Source organism: Pipistrellus kuhlii, unplaced genomic scaffold, assembly GCF_014108245.1.
Source record: "Pipistrellus kuhlii isolate mPipKuh1 unplaced genomic scaffold, mPipKuh1.p scaffold_m20_p_7, whole genome shotgun sequence".
Classification (NCBI taxonomy): Eukaryota; Metazoa; Chordata; class Mammalia; order Chiroptera; family Vespertilionidae; genus Pipistrellus; species Pipistrellus kuhlii.
The window spans coordinates 74,443,275-74,463,255 of NW_023425573.1; the positions used below are offsets into that span (position 1 = coordinate 74,443,275).

The 19,981-nt window shown below is 46.4% G+C and overlaps 1 long non-coding RNA gene across 1 annotated transcript; it reads left to right on the plus strand.

Annotated features, from left to right (window-relative positions):
- Positions 1–5,884: 5,884 nt before the first annotated feature.
- Positions 5,885–7,804, plus strand: LOC123651676. Its single transcript, XR_006740552.1, has 2 exons — positions 5,885–5,943; positions 7,488–7,804. It is a non-coding gene; the product is annotated as an uncharacterized LOC123651676 (long non-coding RNA).
- The last annotated feature ends 12,177 nt before the right edge of the window (positions 7,805–19,981 follow it).

Genomic DNA, 19,981 nt, shown 5'->3' on the forward strand with positions numbered 1-19,981 from the left:
CTCAGGCCCTCGGGTGGGCTCCTGGCACAGTCAGTGTCCTGTTGCTCACGCGGCACAATCATGGTCTCAGCCCAGGCTCCCCCTCCCTCTGAGCCGCGGCCCTTTCTCCCTGGAGCACTGGAGTCCCAGGAAGCCCTCCTGGGTAACCAGCCCCCAGTCTGGTTCTCCCTGCCCCTCAGCTTCAGAACCAGCAATGTGCCCCTGCTGACTGGTGCGAAGGAGTGTGCACACCCAGCCATGGCAAGAGCTGTGCCCCTGGCTGAGCCGGACTTGGGGTGGCACAATGGTGAGCACTGGACAGAGTCCTGGGAGTTAATCCTGACCATGCCATGCACCAGGCCCCTCAGCCTAACTTCACGGAGAAGGAACATGGACTCAAAGTCAATTGCCTAATGTCACATGGACCTCAGAGCCTCTGTGCTAACCACTGTGTCCCTGTGCCCATACGATCCTGAAGAGACCTCCATGGGTCACTGGGTTTGTGTAGTTTTGATTTAGGTGTTTATTGTCTGATCACCTCCACCCTGAAAAGCTGTCACTATGCCGAGAGGCTGGTGGGCACAAGCCTCTGCTCACTGTACACTGTGCATCTTTTTTTCTGTTTTTGCCATCTAACAAGTAAATTATTTTTGTGTTTAGAACTTAAATGCGTGTATATGGATAACAAATAAGAAGAAATAAATATGCCACAGGTGTTTGTCAACAGAATGTTATGGTTGACAGTTTTCTAAAGTATTTAACCCAGCCCTGGCCAGTGTGGCTCAGTTGGTTGGAGCATCATCTTTTCACAAGAGTCGTGGGTTCAATTTCCAGGCAGGGCACATGCTCAGGTTGCAGGTTTGTTCCCTGGTCAGGGTGCCTATAGGAGGCAACTGATAGATGTTTTTCTCTCTCACAGTATCTATCTCTCTCCTCTCACTCTCTTTCTCTCTCTCTCTCTCTCTCTCTCTCTCTCTCTCTCTCTCTTTTCCCCCCTCCCTTCCTCTCTATCTAAAATCAATTAAAAAAAACATATCCTTATTACATCAGATATTCTTCTAAAGGTTGCTGGAATTTATATAAAGATATTCAGATACCAGCAATAATATCCAGATAACACAGCTGAGCCCACATTGCCTGACAAGATCATCCCAGCCTCAAGGCTAGGACCACAGTTCTGTTTCTCTGGTATTCTCTCCATGCCCTGCCCCAGGGCTGGGTATGCACTCCCTGTTCAAGATGTATTTGTTGATTTGAGTTGGCAGGTGGGGGAGGGGATGGGGGCGGGGGACTGGGACACAAAAGACACAGGAAGTGTAGACCCGCTGTTGAGGAAGGATCCTGTAAGGGAAAAGCCGCTAACAATCACTGAGACTCTGCTCCCAGGTCCCGGAGATGGCTGCACACCCCCACAGCCCTCTGAGCTGCGCAAAGGTCCTCCTTCGCCGCATGATTTGTTGCGGTAAAAACAAAGGAGGCATCTCGAGGCAGGTAAGGTCACTTTGTGCTGAGATTGATGGCGCGCTGTCATGTGAAAGCCGGTTCATAGTTACGGTGTCTTTCCCTTCCAGTGATTTTGTGCACAGTAGATACTTTCATTACATATGTGTATGTGGATGGCCTGGGCTTGACTAAATATTTTACTTTTAAGAATTTACAAAAAAATAAATTAATTAAAAAGCCCTAGCCATTTTGGCTCAGTGAATAGTGTTGCCCTGTGGATTGAAGGATCCCAAATTCGATTCCTGTCAAGGGCACATACCTTGGTTGCAGGCTCCTCCCCTGGTCAGGGCTCATGCAGGAGGCAACCAAAGCATGTGTTTTTCTCACAGCGATGTTTCTCTCTGTCGTCCCCTCTCCCTTCTACTCTCCCTACAAACCAATGGAAAAATATCCTCAGATGAGAATTAAAAAAATAATTTCATAAAACATGCAAACAAATGTGCATCTCTTCTGGAATCCTGAGCAGGAATGCAGGAGTACTAATGACTGTGGTGTACTCTTTTGTAGATCAATGCTCTCATCTGGAATTCACAGCCCTGAGCCGATCTAATGCCCCCTCCATACAGGGAGAACCCAAGCTCAGACATGTTATCATGCCCACGGCCTCTGCAGCCAGTGCTGTACAGGGTAGGAGCGGAACCTAAGTTTATTCACAACCTACAGATATTCAAGTCTAATTTCATGGTGTGTGAGAACACATCTATTTGGTAAGAGGTCAAATACATTTGAAAACAAGGAAAACCTCAAGTTTTGTTCAGAAAAACAAAGGGGAGTAGGACCTTGAAGATATGTGCAGGAGACATTTATTCAAAGACATGAGGAATCGTTTGATTGACTGAGTTTTTCAACACACATGTGACATGCAGCTCTACTGATTATGACGGAAACTGGTTTCCTCAAAATCCTTTCTAGGAAACAATAAGCTTCTCCTCACTCCTGAAAAAGGGGCAAGATTCAGACATGTGTTTTGCTTGTTTTGTTTTAAGGAAATAGCATTGCTCTCACTTAAATGATGGAGAGGCAGGGTTGTGAGGAGGGAAAGGGAGGAGGAAGGAAATTCTGGACTGAGGGCATGTTCTGTAAGATAACAGGTTGGGATACAGTGTATACACTTACCAAAATGTAACTAAGATCTTTGCAGCTTCCTGTGTTCAAATTGCACATTAATTAATTAATTAATTAATTAATTTTTAAAAAAATAAAATTTTGTTGCCCTAACTGGTTTGGCTCAGTGGATAGAGTATCAGTCTGTGGACTGAAGGTTCCTGGGTTCGACTCCAGTCAAGGGCATGCACCTTGGTTGCGGGCACATCCCCAGTGGGGAGTGTGCAGGAGGCAGCTGATCGATGTTTCTCTCCCATCGATGTTTCTAACTCTCTGTCCCTCTCCCTTTCTCTCTGTAAAAAAACAATAAAAAATATATTTTAAAAAATAAAATAAAATTTTATTGGCTTAAGAAAGTCCTGTCCTCCCTCCACCCCCAACCCCCAGCCCACACAGAGTGTGTAGCGGGAGCAGAATTAGTGTTGGGCTAAGAAAGGAGGATGGAGGCCCACTTTTCTAGGGCCCAAGGGCCAAACCCAAAGTGGGAACTAGAAATAACAGAATGCTCAAATTTGTTGTCTCTGGGATTAGGGTGCTTTAATTTTTTTAGAAGGGAGGGAGGAAGTGATGGAGGAAGGGAGATTTCCAGTTGAACATAACAGACACCATATTCACTTTTTTATCTCCTCTGGAAATACCACTAAAAATGAAAGTAAAGGCATAATCCTATATAATAAAAGGCTACTATGCAAATCAACCAAATGGATGAACAATTGGTTGCTTTGACATGCACTGACCACCAGGGGGAAGATGCTCAACACAGGAGCTACCCCTTGGTGGTCAGTGTGTTCCCATAGAGGGAGCACCGCTCAGCCAGAAGCTGGGCTCAGTGGCGGTGGTGGGAGTCTCTCCCGCCTCTGTGGCAGCACTAAGGATGTCCAACTGACAGCTTAGGCCAGATCCTCATGGAGCTGTCAGCTAGACATCCCTTGAGGGCTCCAGGACTGGGAGAGGGCACAGGCTGGGCTGAGGGATGCCCCCACAAGTGCACAAATTTCATTCATTGGGCCTCTAGTTAGGTATAAACCCATGAAGACAAAGAGAACAGGAGGGAAGACATCAGGGACAAGAGAGCTCATCCCATTTTTTAGGATGGAAAGTGGATAGAGGAGCAGGAATTGCCCAAGCAGATCTGAGAAGCTCCCACTGAAGTGCTGGCAGAAAGTGGCATCCCTAAGGAGCTGGCTCCTTTCTCTTTCTGATCTGGGAGCCCCCGGCCATTCCCTGGCAGGGACTGGAAATGTATTCTCGGGCTCTGGGACCTGCAACACCCTGGAAGAGCAGGTCCCACCCAAGCATAGAGTGCTTGCAAGGAGCTTTGGGGTACCTCATGCTTCAATATAAATGGAAGACATTTGAGGATGCCGGCACTATGTGAGAAAGTAACCAACGCAAAGAGAACCCAGAGGAAACAAAGGCAAGGCAAAGGGCAGAATGAAATATTTAAAACTACACCTAACATTTTTAGAGAGAAAAGAGAAGATATTGTGGAAAAGAAATAAAGAACTAGAAATTGAAATTTGAAAATATAATAGCAGAACTATTTAAAAGGCAATAGAAAAATGGGAAGATAAAACTTAGTACATTTCCCAGAAAGGAAAAGCAGAAGGCAAAAGATAAGGGCTGAATGAGCAATCCAGGAAACACAATACCTGGTGAGTAGGAATGCCGGAGAGTACAGAGGGAACAGCAGAGAGAGGAAGTATCGAAGAACCTGTACAAGGAAATTCCTGACTGAAGAAGGGTCCACTGAAACCAGCTCAGAGACTTAAAGCTCTACCCACACCCACATACCAGACCTCTATTGATTAAGTCCTGACATGTGCCAGTCAGTGGAGCAACAGTGAGACCTGATCCTAAGCTTGGGGAGAGCGGCATCTTGCAGGAAGATCTACCCTAATAAAGAGTAGCATGCTACTTGACTGTACCTTCGTCATGCCCACCAGCCAATCAGAAAAAGAATACAAATTAACCCAGCAAAGATGGTGGGTTAATTTGCATACACAGGCGCCCAGTGGCTGGAGGGGGCGGGGGCGCAGGGCGGGGAGGGGAGCTTGCATCATGGCAACAACACAAGCTTCTGCACCACCCCAGCCGCTCTGGGCCGCTGGGAAGCCTGGGAAGGCAGAAAGGTGGCTCTGGTCAGAGCGAAGGTGGTGCCAGCAGCCAGGGGAAGGAAGGCCCATTCCTGCACAAATCTCCGTGCATCCAGCCTCTAGTGGACATACAACAATGAAGCCGAGTGTGGAAAGTGCTATATCAGACTGGCCAGGGTGTGGAGGGATCTAAAGGAGCATCTAGTCGGGTCTGTGGCCATGAGGAGGTGACAGAGATCAGGGAAGATCTGGAGACCAGGTGATCCGTGACACTGTCTCCCAAGCTGAAGGCAATCTGGTGGCAAGAGCCGGGAGGCCTGTGGCCAGAGCACCCGAGAGCAGGCTGTGAGGCAGGGGAGCTGTGGGAGGGGAGGGGACGGTGCCAGGTCACACAGCGGGAGGAAGGCAAGAGGCGAAGCCAGGAACTCCGGTGCCTGCGGTGAGCTCTGCGTCCTGCCGGAGGGTCCATCACCAGGTCTAAACGAGGGACAGGGTCAGCTCAGTGGGTGAGTCCTCAGGGCGCAGCTCCGTGAGGACGCAGGAGAGGGCGCCCCAAGGCCAAGGTGAGAAATGGTGAGGCCCCAGCACCTGGTCCCTCCTGACACCACCTGCGCCCAGGCAGGCGGAGTGGAACTGTGAATGGAGCCCAGAGGCGGCGCCACGGCCACGGAGTCTCTGCCAGCCCACCAGCGCCCAGGGCTGTGCTGTGATGTCTAGGTAACCTAGGAGCAAACCCCGGGCTCTTAAAACAACCAAAGGGCTCGGGTTTTGCCCACTCGTGTGTGGGAACACACACATGCACACCCCCCCACCCCCCCACACACCACACACACACACGCACACCCCACACACACACCACACACACCACACACACACACACACACACGCACACTCTACACACTCACACCACACACACACCACACACACACACACACACCACACACACACACCACACACACACACACACACACACACACCACACACACACACACACACACACACCACACACACACACCACACACACACACACACACACACACACACACACACCCCGCTTCCCGGAAAGGCAGGAGACGCCACCTCAGGCCAATGGGAGCCCTGAGGTGGGGCGCCCTCCAGCGGGGGCTGTGCTCTGAAGGAATTTGTTTCAGCGTCTCAGCTCTGCCCAAGGAAGTCACCCATAATGCCACGTGCTTGGGAGCCTTGGACAGAGAATCTGTTAGCACTTGCTTGCCACCTTGCAATCCTGGGCTTTCCAAATGTAATTTCCAACAAGTAAGCTGGAGCATCTTGCAACGCGTGAACACGCCATCGGTATTCATTTCAAAAGTAAGGAAGGTCATAGAGGCCTAAGTGACTAAAGGTTTAGCTATTGGCTTTGAAATAATTAGCATTGACTTTTGAAATGAATCAAGATGTTAGGCAGCAGCAAGCACATGCTCGCGTTTGAACATGAGTGTAACACTGCAAGCCATTTACCGCGGAAGGCTGTCCCTTCCAGCGCAGGGAGGGCTGGCCCACCTGGCAGGTGGCCGGACCTTCCCGCCGGCTTTGAGAAAGGGCTGGGCTCCTTCGGCCCCCGGCTGTGAGGCCAGGCAGCCTCTGCTGACACCTGGTGGCCACAGCGGGTAGCGGGCCGAGGCCTCAGCCGGTTAACCTCCACCTGACCCGCTTCCTGGCCGCTCTGCCTGTGTCATGAATATCGATGAAAACCGCAGGGAAGGGGTTTCATTGGAATGGAAGGAAGAGCTGCTCCACAGATCAACAGATTAATGGCCTGGCATTAATCAGCACCAACTTAAAAATGTCGTCGGTCTCTAGAAGATTCAAATTGCAAAACCTGCTGGGAGGGGTTTTTCCTCCCCAGGATTGTATCTGTTTGAACAGCCCCCGCATCTACCTCAGTGTCCATTCGTTTCCCCCTCCCCACCCCTCACCCCCAGCCCTACTCCCGTGTAAACCAGTTATGCCCAGAGATTAGAAAAAGGGGAGGCTTTATTCTTCCCAAAAGTTTAAATTGTTAATGGACTCAGACCTAATTGGGAACAATTCCCGCCAGAAGAAAGGGGACCTGTGTCAGAAACATCTGATAAGGGCTGTTTGCATCAAGGGCAAGGACCCCAGGAAAGAGAGTGGAAAGACAGATTTTGGAAATAAAACCTGAGTCTGCCTCCAGGTCCCCAGAACCCTGGGCTGCGCAGCTGAAGCGGACAGGCGAGGAGAGAGAAGGGGCGAGCGGCAGGGAGCACCTGCCTTCGAGGAGAAGACCTGGCTCCATGCCAACGTTCGAAGTGGGAACCCCTCATCCTGGGTCTACACTCCCCCTCTGTCACAGGATGAACAGTTCCCTGTGAAGTAGCAGCGTGACACTTGTCCCCAAAATAGAGCATGTATGGGCCAGGCACAGAGCCTCAGAGCAGTTCTGTGAGGTCCATGTGGTCCCTATTCAGCAGAGAAGAAACCGAGGCTCCAGAGGCTGAGGGCCCTGCCCAAGGTCACAGCTCTGGGCTCGTCACAGCGCCTGCGTTTCTCCAAGCGGGGGCAGGCTGCCTTCAAAGCCAGTGCTCTTCACTCCTCATCACGTTTGCCTAAAGCAAACAATGGAAGATAAATAATTCCAATACATGCAAAAATGCACCATTTGCTGCTTTCAATTTGTATAGTTTTAAATGTCACCACGAGTTCTCTTCTAGGTCACTTTTAAAACAAGCAACTTTGCTTGAAGGCAAGTGAGGGGGAGGGGGTCCCCTGCTGTAATTTGTATGTTATAGACACCACCGTTCAGCCTTCTCCTCAGCTTTCCAGGGGCCGTTCAAACAGCACCGAGGACAGCTGGGACACCCCTTGCCTGCTGTGAGGAGCCGTGCGGCGTTTCCAGCTGGCAGGAGAGCCGAGGAGGAGGCGCAGGATCGCCCCAGGCGCTCGGAGGAACGGTGGGCAGAGAACTGTCAGCTGCATGAACAGGCAGATGCAGCAGCAGCCACATTCAGACCAAGAGAAACAAACTGTTAACAAGATTCTTAATCTCTTTTCCTCAATTCCATTGGAAACACATATTCACTCAGGCTACAGTGGGTATAAATCCAGATGACTATTTCAAGTAAAGAAGCTTCTAGAATTTATCCAATCTACATGTGTCTACTTTGCTATGCGACGAGCTTCAAGAATCCCGTAAAGTTTTGCTTTAAAATTGAAATACAATCTTAAAGTTATTCATTTATCCAAGAAATACTTATGCTGGCCCATTAAGTGCCAAGCACAGTTCTGTATATTGGGGACATTCCAATAGCAGGAGACAGGCCAGAAAATGGTGTGGTTTTATTTTTTTTATTTTTTTTATTTTTAAAGTAGAGTTAGAAGAACAGAGAATGCTGCAGAGGTATCTGCTGTTTTATATAGGACTAGAGGCCAGTAGCATAAATTCGTGCACGGGTGGGATCCCTAGGCCTGACCAGCAATCAGGGCCGATTGGGCCGTGGGAGGTCGGCCAGGTGGAGGGGCTGCGGGAGGTTGGCTGTGAGAGCGCATTGATACCAGGGAGCAGCTCCTGCATTGAGTGTCTGCCCCTGGTGGTCAGTATGTCATAGCAACTGCTCGACCAGCTGTTCAGTCATTTGATTACTTGGTTGCTTAGGCTTTTATATAGATTAGGGGTGTCGAACTCAATCAGAGAAGGGGCCAAAATCTAAAATCCAGCCTAAATCGCGGGCCGAATGGTTTACTGAACAGTCATAAACTGACAATGTTAACCAGAAATGTGAATTTAAAATGAGTGGAACAAACTTTTCCTTAACAGTGCTGTTAACCAACTCACATGCTATCAAGGATTTGGCCCGCGGGCCTTGTGTTTGACACATGTGATATAGATAGATGAGCAGGGAAGTCTTCGTTAATGGCATTTGAATAGACACCTGATGAAATGATGGAATAACCCACATGAATAACAGAGAGAGGCATTCAGAAGAAGGAAGAGCAAATGCAAAGGCCCTGAGGTGTATGTCTGGCCTACACCCAGAGGAAGAGAACCGAGGCCAAGGTGGCTGTTGCGGGATGATGGGAGATGCCAGATGAGGTCAGAGTTGGCAGGGGCTGGTCAAGCCAGAAAGAGAGGTCTCACCAAAGAACCAAATCTGCTGGCACTTTAGTCTTGAATTTCCCAGGCTCCAGAACTGTGAGAAATAAATGTCTGTCGTTTAAGCTATAAATAAATAAATAAAAGGTTGTGAAATTCATGAGATCATCACAGGAGTGGATATAATCAGAGAGGTCTGGGGACTGAGCCCGGAGTGCGCCAATGCTGAGAGGTTAAGGAGATGAGGAAGGACCAGCAAATAAGAGGACAGTGGAGCTCAGGAAGCCAAATGAAGAAACGGTTTGCAAGCAGGAGGTGTCAGCTGCTTCTCGGCATTAAAGCCTCTGGCAGGGTAGGGAACTTGAAGACAGAATCACAGTCCTGCGGCAACAAGGGAACCAGTGGTGACTGTGACCAGAGCTATTTTAGCAGAGTGATGGGGACAGAGGCCTGACTGCACAGTTCAAGAGAAAATGGGAGGAAAGTGGGGGAAAGAGGGTGTGGAAACATCTGTTAAGTTTTTCTACAAAGGGAAAATGGAGCAACTATTGGGGGAGAGTCAAGAAGGGAGACCTTACCGCATGCTGGTGGGAACCATCGGGGGAAGGGAGACGTGGTGATGCAGAGAGGTGCTCCTGAGCACTCAGGGCAGTGGCAGGTGCTCCAGCCGAGAGGTGGAAAGGGGCTCTAGTCACACCATCACAAGGTGGGCACATCGGGCGCAGCATGAGCAAGCTATCTTCTGATGGCCTCTACTTTCTCAGGAAATAGGAAGCAAGGATGGCGGCTCAGAGTGGGAAGGAGAGGTGTTAGGATTGAGGGCATAGGAACTACAGACATGTGGAAACTCAGGGCTGCGTTAGGAACTTACGAGTTTTGGAGTTGTGAGCTAAAGCGTCGTTAGTTGGCCTGTTTTTACCCAGCCAGGTGCAGCTGTATCAGGGCGGGTGTGGAGAAGGCAGGGTGGAATTAACCCTGGGGCAAGGGGATGGTAAGGAAAGTGAGAGTCCATACGGAGGAATCATGAGCACCAGAGAAACTCAATTAGGCTGAAGGAAGAGGCAGTGAAAAGACGGCAGGGTCAGTGACCTGTAGATCTGGTGAGGTGGAAGAACTGCTGGAGGGGGTGGCAGAGGGACAGAGATGGAGAGACAGGAGCAGTGTTTGCAGAACGGGAGACACAATATTGAAATGATGTTGTGGACTGGAATATGGTTGCTGCTGATGACTATGGCTAAGGTGTGATTGTGGGAGCAGGTGGCTGAGTCAGAGTTGATGATAATGTTGCAGTTGAACCGGGTGGGTGGCTCAGTGGTTGAGTGTCGACCTATGAAAAGGAGTCACAGTTTGATTCCTGGTAGGGGCACGAGCCCAGGTTGTGGATTTGACCCCATGTGGGACATGCAGGAAGCAGCAGATTAATGATTCTCTCTCATCATTTATCTCTCTCTCTCTCTCTCTCTCTCTCTCTCTCTCTCTCTCTCTCTCTCTCTCTCTCTCTTTCCCTCCCTCCCTCCATCTCCCTCTCCCTTCCTCTCTGAAATCAATATATATTGTGTCCATCTTAGGCCTCACTGCCTGAATGGCAGTACTTACTGAGCACTCAGATGAAGGCTCAGAAGCACAGAGAGAGCAGGGTCACTTGCTCTTTGCAATCGAGCTGGTCAATGACTCAAGAGGCCCCATGGCATGGGGAGGATTGCCTACACTGGAGCAGGACAAGAGTGGTATTGGAGAGAGCAGCGGTGAGCAGGGAGCAAGGAGGAGCAGCACAGGGGCCTGCAGGTGTCTGCAAGAAGTGGGCGGGAAGGCAAGCAATGCATAGTGATGGCAGAAGATGCAAAGCTGCCTTTCAGGAGGAGGGGCCGTGACCAGGAAATTGTGAGGGGGGTTTTTGTTTTGTTTTTTGGGGGGTGGTGGTGATGGCTTAACAGAATTTAACACTGAAAGGACCGAGGATGCAGCTCTTGAACTTCCTGGCTCTCATTTCCCACCAAGTGAGAAGTGGCGGGAAGAAGCCCTCAGGATCCTCATCCTACCATTTGCCTTGGCCCTGTTAAGACTCCAAGAACTCTGGTCGCCGCTTTGATTGACCACAAGAACATCGTTGCTGCTGGAGGAATTTTCTCTGTGTCTTCGTAGGAAGGAGCTGAAACCAAAAGCTTGAGCCTCCGTGTCCGCATTCCCCAATCGTCTGCCTTCGCCCATATCAATTGCATGACATCGCCTGGGACCTGAAGAGGATTGTGTCCGCCTTGGGCCTCGCTGCCTGAATGGCAGCACTTACTGAACACTCAGGCGAAGGCTCAGAAGTCAGAAAGAGCAAGGTCACCTATCTCTGAAAAACCACACTGCACAGCAGCAGGACACAAATCCTCTTTTTATTTCTTTTAAATCATCCCACATCCCACTGACTAACTATCGAAAATGAGTCTCCAAAGGCCATTATCCCAAGACAAGATTAGTCTTATAAACCAAAACGCACACTGGAGATGGGGAAGTGGTCTCAGTCTGATCCATTGAATAAATATAGCTCCTCTGATGCAAGGAAGGAAAAAAGCTGCCCTCTCCTCTGCCCGGTCCTCACCCCCCATAAATGCTGGAAGTCAAGAGTAGCAATGAGTTCTACGCTTTGGGTTCAACATGAGAGATGGGTACTTTCCCAGCCTGCACACACCTGAGACCTGCTGTCTGGATGGTAGCATTTGAATACTAACCTCAAACCAGTTAAGTAGTTATTCTCCTTCCTCCGATTATCTTTGCTGATTTGATTAATCATGAAAGATTTTTAAAGCAAAAAATGAAGGGAAACTGCCAATAACCAATAATCAGAGCCCTTTTCCCAACACACAAGTGTGACACACAATGAAAAGAAGGTGACAAGAGTCTGGATCCTCAGACACGGTCATACATGGACTTCTCTATCTGCTAGAGACATGGTACAGTAATCTCAGGTTCCCTCTTCCCTCTCTGCCCCCCCCCACCCCCACCATTTTTAAAGGGGCCCAGGCCAGGCCACCTCTCTGGGCGTCCCAAACAGGCAAAGCATCATCGCCTCTCCTGCATGTGCCTGGAAGAGAAGGGAAATAAGACACCTTTGCTGGGGCAATAAGCTCCTCAAACTCATATCACATCGCTAGCGGAGAATTTTGTTGCAGTCTCTCCATTGCCAGCAGAAGTGGAGTGTCCACAGGTGGAAGTGGGGGATCCCTTTCCCCTCTGGTGCTGGGGGTCAGGTTATTACAATATCTTGAGAAAAAGAATTTTCTGAGATTCACATGAAAGAATGAATGTGTTTATCTGCATAGAATTACATCCCTAGGCTTGCGAAGTCCCGTTCCCTTTAAACCAGTCCTGGAAGATGTGCAGCTGGGGCTTCAGCAGAGCCCGACGCCGAGCCAGTGTCCAGTTCCCATCCCCTGGTGGAGAGGAGCCCGGCACAGCATAAACCTAATGTTAGTCCATCAGTCCACAGATTTGTGGTCCACGTGGATGTGGACCAGTGTAGAGCCTGAGAGCACACGCCCTACATCAGGAATCCCAAGAGATCAAGAGGCCTAGACAGCCGACTCCGTGTTCAGGAGCTTATGTAGCTCAGATTTTACACTCATCTTGGCCAATGACCACGTGTGACTGACAGACAAGCACCCTCTCTACATTATTTAAACTTTACTGCATGAGTCTACTTGTTCCTTGTCCTGTCTCTTCCCCGAGGATCTATGGGGAATGAACCTGGAGAATATTAAGCTGCAGTTTTCTGGCACGAATGGCATGCCTGTATTATCTGGCCTTTTCTTTTGCTCCTTTCTGGTTAGTTAATTAATATTACAATGATATCAAAATTAGGATACGATATTAAAACTAGGATACTTAATGAGGCAAGGGCCTGTATGTCCCTTGGTCATGAGAAAATGTTATCTTCAACTGAGAATGGCACAAATGCCATATAGAAAGAGTGCCAGCCAACAAAAAAGGGACACTGTCACTTTACCCATGCTTGGGACAGCCTTCCTACCATGTTTCTCCAAGGGCCTCACACCTCTTGTTTTCAGAGTGGCAGAACATGGGATTTGAAGCCAGAAGAAACCTGCTCTTGGATTTATCATATTTTAGGCTTAGGAAAGTGGCTTAATATCTGACAGCATCAGAGTTCTTGAGTCACATGAAATTGATGCTCCTGAACTGCCCATAACAGTCATCGTAAGACATTTAATGAGCACTTACTACATGCTAGGCGCTGTTACTAAGCACACTAGGCAATGTCTGCCTTGATCCCAGGGTTCTGTGAGGTGAGCATTATCCTCTCTATTTCTCAGATGAGCCTAGCTCTGCCCAACTCCAGGATGTGGATGAGAGGACATACAAAACACTCATTCATTTGTGGAATATAATGAACAACATAAACTGATGGACAAAAATAGATCCAGGGACACAGAAGCATAAAACAGACCATCAAACTTCAGAGGGAAGGCAGGAGAAGGGTGGGGGGTAAGAGATCAACCAAAGGACTTATATGCACTAGTAAGCATAACCAATGGACAGGCATTGGGGGGTGAGGGCATGGGAGCAAGGGGTGCGGGTGGCCAGGGAGAGGCCAATGGGGGAAAAGGAGACATGTGTAGTACTATATGTAGTACTTTAAACAACAAAGAATTTAAAAATTAAAAATAAAACCACATGCACTGTCTGGTACAGAATGATGATTCAAAACAAAATGAGACTCCTCAACCATATTGAGGAAAATGGTAATGTTTTAAAATACACAAAATGGTGGCCTGCTGGCATGGCTCAGTGGTTGTGCGTCAACCTATGCACCAGGAGGTCATGGTTCAATTTCTTCCGGTCAGGGCACATGCCCAGGTTGCAGGCTTGATCCTCAGCGTGGGGTGTGCAGGAGGCAGCAGATCAATGATCCTCTCTCATCATGTTTCTAAATCTTCCTCTCCCTTCCCTTCTGAAATCAATAAAAAATATACATTTTTTTTAAATAAAATGGTCATACTTTGAAATGTATGTTTAAATAATTAAATGTGCACAGAAAAATTCTGAAAGTGTGAACACCAAGCCATGCAAGGAGTGAGCTTTGAAGAAGGGAATTTTTACCTTTTCCCTGATAATTGGTTGTTTTTAACACTCAAGTATTAGTTGTATAACTTACAACTCACCAAAAAAAATCAGAAATACTGAAAAATATACATAGGAAAAAATATTCTAGATGGAATATGACAAAGTGTTAATGGCAATTGTTTGATGGGTTTCTTTCTGATTCTTTTCACTTCCATACATGTTTTAGCTTTTATCAATTCTTAACTCAAATACATTCTCCTTATAAATAGTACACATAAGGCTTTTTACTACCCACACCTCCCAATTCTAGTCCCCTCTCCAGAGGTAGTCAATGTTACCAATTTGGTGTATATACTTTTGGGTATATGTATATGTGTATATCATGTGCATATTTGTATACATACGAAGTATATTATCCTTTTGTGCTTTTTTAAACAAGTGGCATCAGGTTATGAGTCCCTCTGAAATTTCATCCATCAAGATGCCTCAAAAACCATCCATCGGTAAATAATTTGGATGCCCCTTATTGTTTTAAATAAGTAGTAATCCAGAATATAGATATACATGGATTATTTAGCTATCCCCCTACTGACATCACATAGGTTGTTTACGTGTCTTCCTATGACAAATAGCGGCAGTGAACGTGCTTACAAAGCCGCCTTCTGCAGGCATGGGAGGGTTCTCTGGGACAGATTCTGAGAAGTAGAACTGCAGAGTCAGTGGAATACGCTAATTTGTTATTTTAATAGACACCACCCCAAGTTGCTTTCCTAAGTGACTGGACACGAATTTATACTCCCACTGACATTGTAGGCACACATCACTGCCAATACTTATTACCAAATCTTTTACTTTTTGCCAACTTGATAAATGAAAATGGTACCCTGGTGTTTTAATTTGAATTTCTATAAATAACAGGAGGTGCATCTTTTCACTTTTATAAGGCATGCTTTCTATAATTTTATTTTTATAAAATGTGTCATTTTCTTTTGTATATTTGTCCTTTTCTCATTGACTTACAGTTTTTCATATATTCTGAAAACAAATATTTTCTCTTTACTACCAAAACTTCCATCTATAAGCATGTAACACCTCTATTTAGGTCTTTTATATCTTCTAGTAACATTTTTTAAAATTTATGGATTTGAGAGAGAGAAACATTTATTTGTTATTCTACTTGTTTATACACTCATTGGTTGGTTGTTGTATGTGACCTGACCAGGGATTGAACCTGCAACCTTGGAGTATTGGGATGATGCTCTAACCAACTCAGCTCCCCAGTCAGGGCCTCTACTACCCTTTTTATAGCTTTTAAGCATACTTCATTTTAGGTTCATTATTAAGCACTCCGGAAGTCTCTTATTAGTTCTTGTAACTTTTCAGTTGATTCTTTTGCAATCATGTTGTCAGCAAATAAGCATTCTTTTCTTCCTTTCCAGGAGCTGTGGGTTTTCTGACTCCTTTTCTTATTGTCCACCACAATGAGAGCTGAAGAAAGTGCCGAACAGTCCTGTTGATAGTGGTCACCTTTGCCCTAATCATGTCTAATAGGTGTGCTCACACACTTCTTCATTAAGTAGCTTTCTGCAGGTAACGTTCATCAAATAAAGGACATTCTGTTCTAAATTTTTCTTCATTCATGGGACTGTATATCATCAAATGCATCTATTGAGATAGTAATTTCTTTCTTCTTTAATCTACAGATTGTGTGAATTACATCAATTGGATTTCTATAGTTTTGTACCAATGGAAGATTTCCATTTCTGGTAAAAGCCCATTATAATCATAATATATTCCTAGTCTTTATTTTTACATCCTGTTTATAAGTAAAAAAAGTCTGTATGTAACTTTCTAATAAGGAAAAATACACACACACCAAAAGGATCATATGTACATATTTTTGCACTGTTCATAAAAAGAAAATATACAGGTAAAGATATGCTTACTTTTTACTTAAAAAGTTGTGTGTAAACTGAATGTTTATAAAATGATTAAATGGGAAGAAAAAGAAAATAACATAAAAATAAAATAAAAAACCTAAATGAACAAAGGGAATATGCTGTAATCTGTTCTTCTACTAAATCCACGGTTTGGGTTAATGCTGTCACCATCAATCCAGTCACTTACTCAAGCAAGAATCACTAAAGTCTCCACACCTCCTTCTTCTCTTCCACCTTCCACCCCCCGTCACTCACCACGTCCCAACAATTCTACTGGCCATTCTGATTCAGCGGGCAGGTAGCTAGATATTAACAAAAGGGACCCCAGCAAACGGAACCAGGCATCAGATTAAGCCAGATTAACTAGGGAAGGGCAGTTTCAGTCACTCCAGGCATCTGAGCAGGCAGGAACGATGCTGTTTAGTCCCCTAGGAAGCACCCAGCATCCCGGGAAGCACCCAGCACCGTTCTGCCAGATTAACAGGAGGGGGTAGGGACCACCAAGGGAAATGCCTTTCACTAAGGGCATGTGCAGTAGAAGCCAAATGATGAAGCAGAACTCTGAGGCATGCACAGGAGCCAAAATGGCAATCATAAAGGGGGTCGGGACTAGTCTGGGAACTTTGTGGGGAAAGATCCGTATGAGGGCAAGAAATCCTGGAAAAGCCAGGAAAGGGACAGGATGAAGGGAGGGCACAGGAAAAGCCAGGAAATAGAAATGGATCATGTGAAAGAAAGTCTGATCTTTTCCAAACTCAAGAAAATATATGGAGGCTTAGCAAGGACTTCGGGCAGCCTGCCCACTCCACCTCTCTGAGGGTGTACCACCTCTTTTCACTCTAATAAACCTTGCCACTACTGCTTAAACTATGCCTCCGTGTGTGTCCCAGAATTCTTTCCTGGAGGCCACAGAAGAATCCTATTTCCAGCCGTGAGGGCCGCGCTGGGCTGTCCTCCCGTGATAATTCCATCTCAGACCTCAACAGAGAGGCCAGGTCAGCGTTTTTAACAGACCAGCCTCCGACCCCAATACACATCATTGCCTTGAGTGAATCCCTTTACCTCTCTGGGCCCCCGTTTCCTCTTCTATAAATAGGTATGACACTATCAAGACTGAAGAGTTGTGTAAAAATTAATTGAGATCATGTATGCAGAGCACCTAACACAATGCATTACCAAAGGTTAACACTATCGCAAGGAGGTCTCCTCTTCTCCTCCGCTGTGTCCTAGGGCCAGGCCTGCCCAGTTTCACCTGGTCTGTGACAAATGCCTTCTAGTCTTTCTGCCATCTGGACAATGCTCACTTCCTAAAATACAAATCTAATCATGTAATTTACCTGTTTACATCTTTTGACTGTCTCCCAGCTACCAACTAGATAAACTTCTAACTCCTTAGCATGACTTACAAGGCTCAACTTACCTCTGGTTTTACCTTCCTCCACTTTATTTCAAGTGCTTTATACTCCAACTAGAGGCCAATGCACAAAATTCATGCAACAGTAGGCCTTCCTTCCCCCGGCTGCCAGCACCGGCTTCTCCCCAGCCCCAGCTTCGTCCAGAAGGATGTCCGGTCTAATTAGCATATTATGCTTTTATTGTTATTGATGAAATTTGTACTTTCTAGTGAACACCCCACGCTTGTCCACGGTGCTTTGCCTTTATATATGCTGTCCTTCTTCCTGAATGCCTTTCCCTTATTTTCCACTAAGCAAAAATTCCTACTCAATCTTTTAAAATAAAACTTAATCCCACATAGAATTAATTATCCCATCATTAATGGTTCTGTAGCAGTTTTTCACTGCCATTAAAATTACCTGCTAATATATCTTTCCCCACTGAGGCAAAACTGTATCTTATTAGCCCCCAGAAGCCTAAATCGTGTGTGCATTCAGCAGTTCACTTAATGAATGAAACAATAAATTTCTTTTAAAAATAGGCTCTATTAAATCTTTCAACAACAAAATCATCTTATTATGTTAACCACACTTTCAAAGTTGAGTTTTAAAAATAATGTTTTTTCTCAAGTTAGCCTCTACCCCCATGAAACAAACCAATTTGCCCTGATGGCAATTTTGAAGGTTCATGGAGTAATTCTAGAGCCAACAGCCTGTCTAGGCGTTCCGATTAAATGCGAGCTGCCTGAGAGGCCCCTTTCAGCTCCTCCTCCTCAGGCGCTGGTGGGCACTACTCTTAGGAGCTGACGTTTTATTGCGAAAGAATGTGTCTTCCATGACTAGCCTTGTTCCCAACGAAGTGCAAACATCCTGGTACGTTCCTTCTCCAAATAAATGAGTTTGGTTCTATTGCAGTTTGCTTCTTAAATCAGAAAACATAGCTCACATAAAAATATTTCGGAAATGTTATTTGTGAGGCTGAAATATTGAAAGAAGAAACTTTCTTATATCAGGAAACCTTCCTAAAATATACACGATTCAATTTCATGAGTGGTGGTGTGCATCACCGTGAGGTAAAAGATGGCTTTGATAGTCATAAGAGACTCTTAAAATCTCTGCTAGCCAAAGATAGCAACAGTGCCTTTAATGAGAAACTATGGAAAAATAAAGAACAAACAGAATCACATTAGTCTTAACAATCTTTTTAAAGAACTCAGCATGCAAGTCACCCAAACAACCCCTAACTCCAGAAAAACAAATTATGACTAAAGAACAAATATTCCATAGTGGTTTCTGGAAAACTATTTCTTCACTTTTAAATAATCAAACTTGGAAATTCTGGACTGGAACTTTTATCGGTCAAGAAAGTGGAGTAAGTAAACACCATACTCACCTCCTCCCATGAGCTCATCAAAATTACACCTACACTACAGAGCAACCATCGAGAAGTGCCTTTAGTCTAGATCACAAGTCCTGATGTTGTAGAAAACCAAGCAATACTTTTAGAGACAAGGAATGACACTGCTTATTTACGTCAGCGGACTCGGAATAACTTTCCAAATCTGAATAAAGTAACCTGCAGGGGGCTTCTCCTTTATAGCTCCCTGTGGTCTTTGTCCTGCAAATATGAATATGCTTCGGGTCCTTTCCTCAGGCATTGCAAGAAGGCCCCCGGGTGTTTCGGGTCTCCAGGCCATATCTGATGGTCTGGCCTGGTCAGCGTTAACAACCCTCCCTCCGGGCAGTGCACTGTTCACAGTAACAGGTTCTGCAAGACCAGTTCCTGGGAAAGAGGTAGTGACTTAATTATAGGTCATCAAGAATGTACACTGGGCTTGCTGGCACAGATCCAGATTGCTAGCCCCCCAAACACAGGGCTACATTGGAATGAGCCCTCTTTTGCCCTCTCACTGTAACTAAGGATGTACAGAAGCAGCGTGTGGAAATGGGTAAAGGGGTGGCCAGGAGCTTGTCCCACCCCCAGGTGGGGGCTTAAGGTAAGAAGGGAGCCCTGGCTGCTTTGATTCAGTGGATAGAGCGTCAGCCTGTGGACTGAAAGGTCCCAGGTTCAATTCTCATCAAGGGCACATGCCGGGTTTTCAAGCTTGATCCTCAGTAGGGGGCGTGCAGGAGGAAGCCAATGGATGATCTCATCCTTTATGTTTCTCTCTTTTCCTTCTTCGTTGATGTTTCTATCTCTTTCCCTTATTCTCTCTGAAATCAATAAAACATTAAAAAAAAAAAAAAGTTTAAGGGTTACCCTGAGGAGCAAGGGGTCCCAGCCCTGTACCAGGCTCCCCAGCCCAGAGTTCCAGTGCCAGGAAGCAGAAGTTGTAAAAGAGGGAGACAAAGGGCTGCGGAGTCCCGGGTGTTCCCTTAACGGGCCCGTGCACAGACTTATTCAGACTCGCAGGCTCTGAGCTCCAGCACTGGGCAGGTGCTCAAAAAACTCCAGGGACATACAGGGAAGAACTGAATTGTCCAGGGCTGGAGAGGCAGCTTACTCCCAGACAGAAGTGCTGGCAGAGGCCATGGTTCCTTTGCTGCGTCCTCCTCCCACAGAGCTGGCAGATGGGTGCCATATCTGAGTCTCCATCAACCTGGCCCACCCTGCTTGCCCACCTGATGATTCCCTGAGACCTGCCCCACCCAACTTTCAGGCCCACCCGCGCCATTTCAAATGGCTTTTCCAGAAAAACAAATAAATAAATAATCCATCAAGCTTTTTTTCACAAATAAATATATTATTTTATAACCAGAAAGAAAAACAAGAATGGCAGAGAGAGAAAATACCACAGATTTTTACTCAAATAGCAGAGCCCAAGA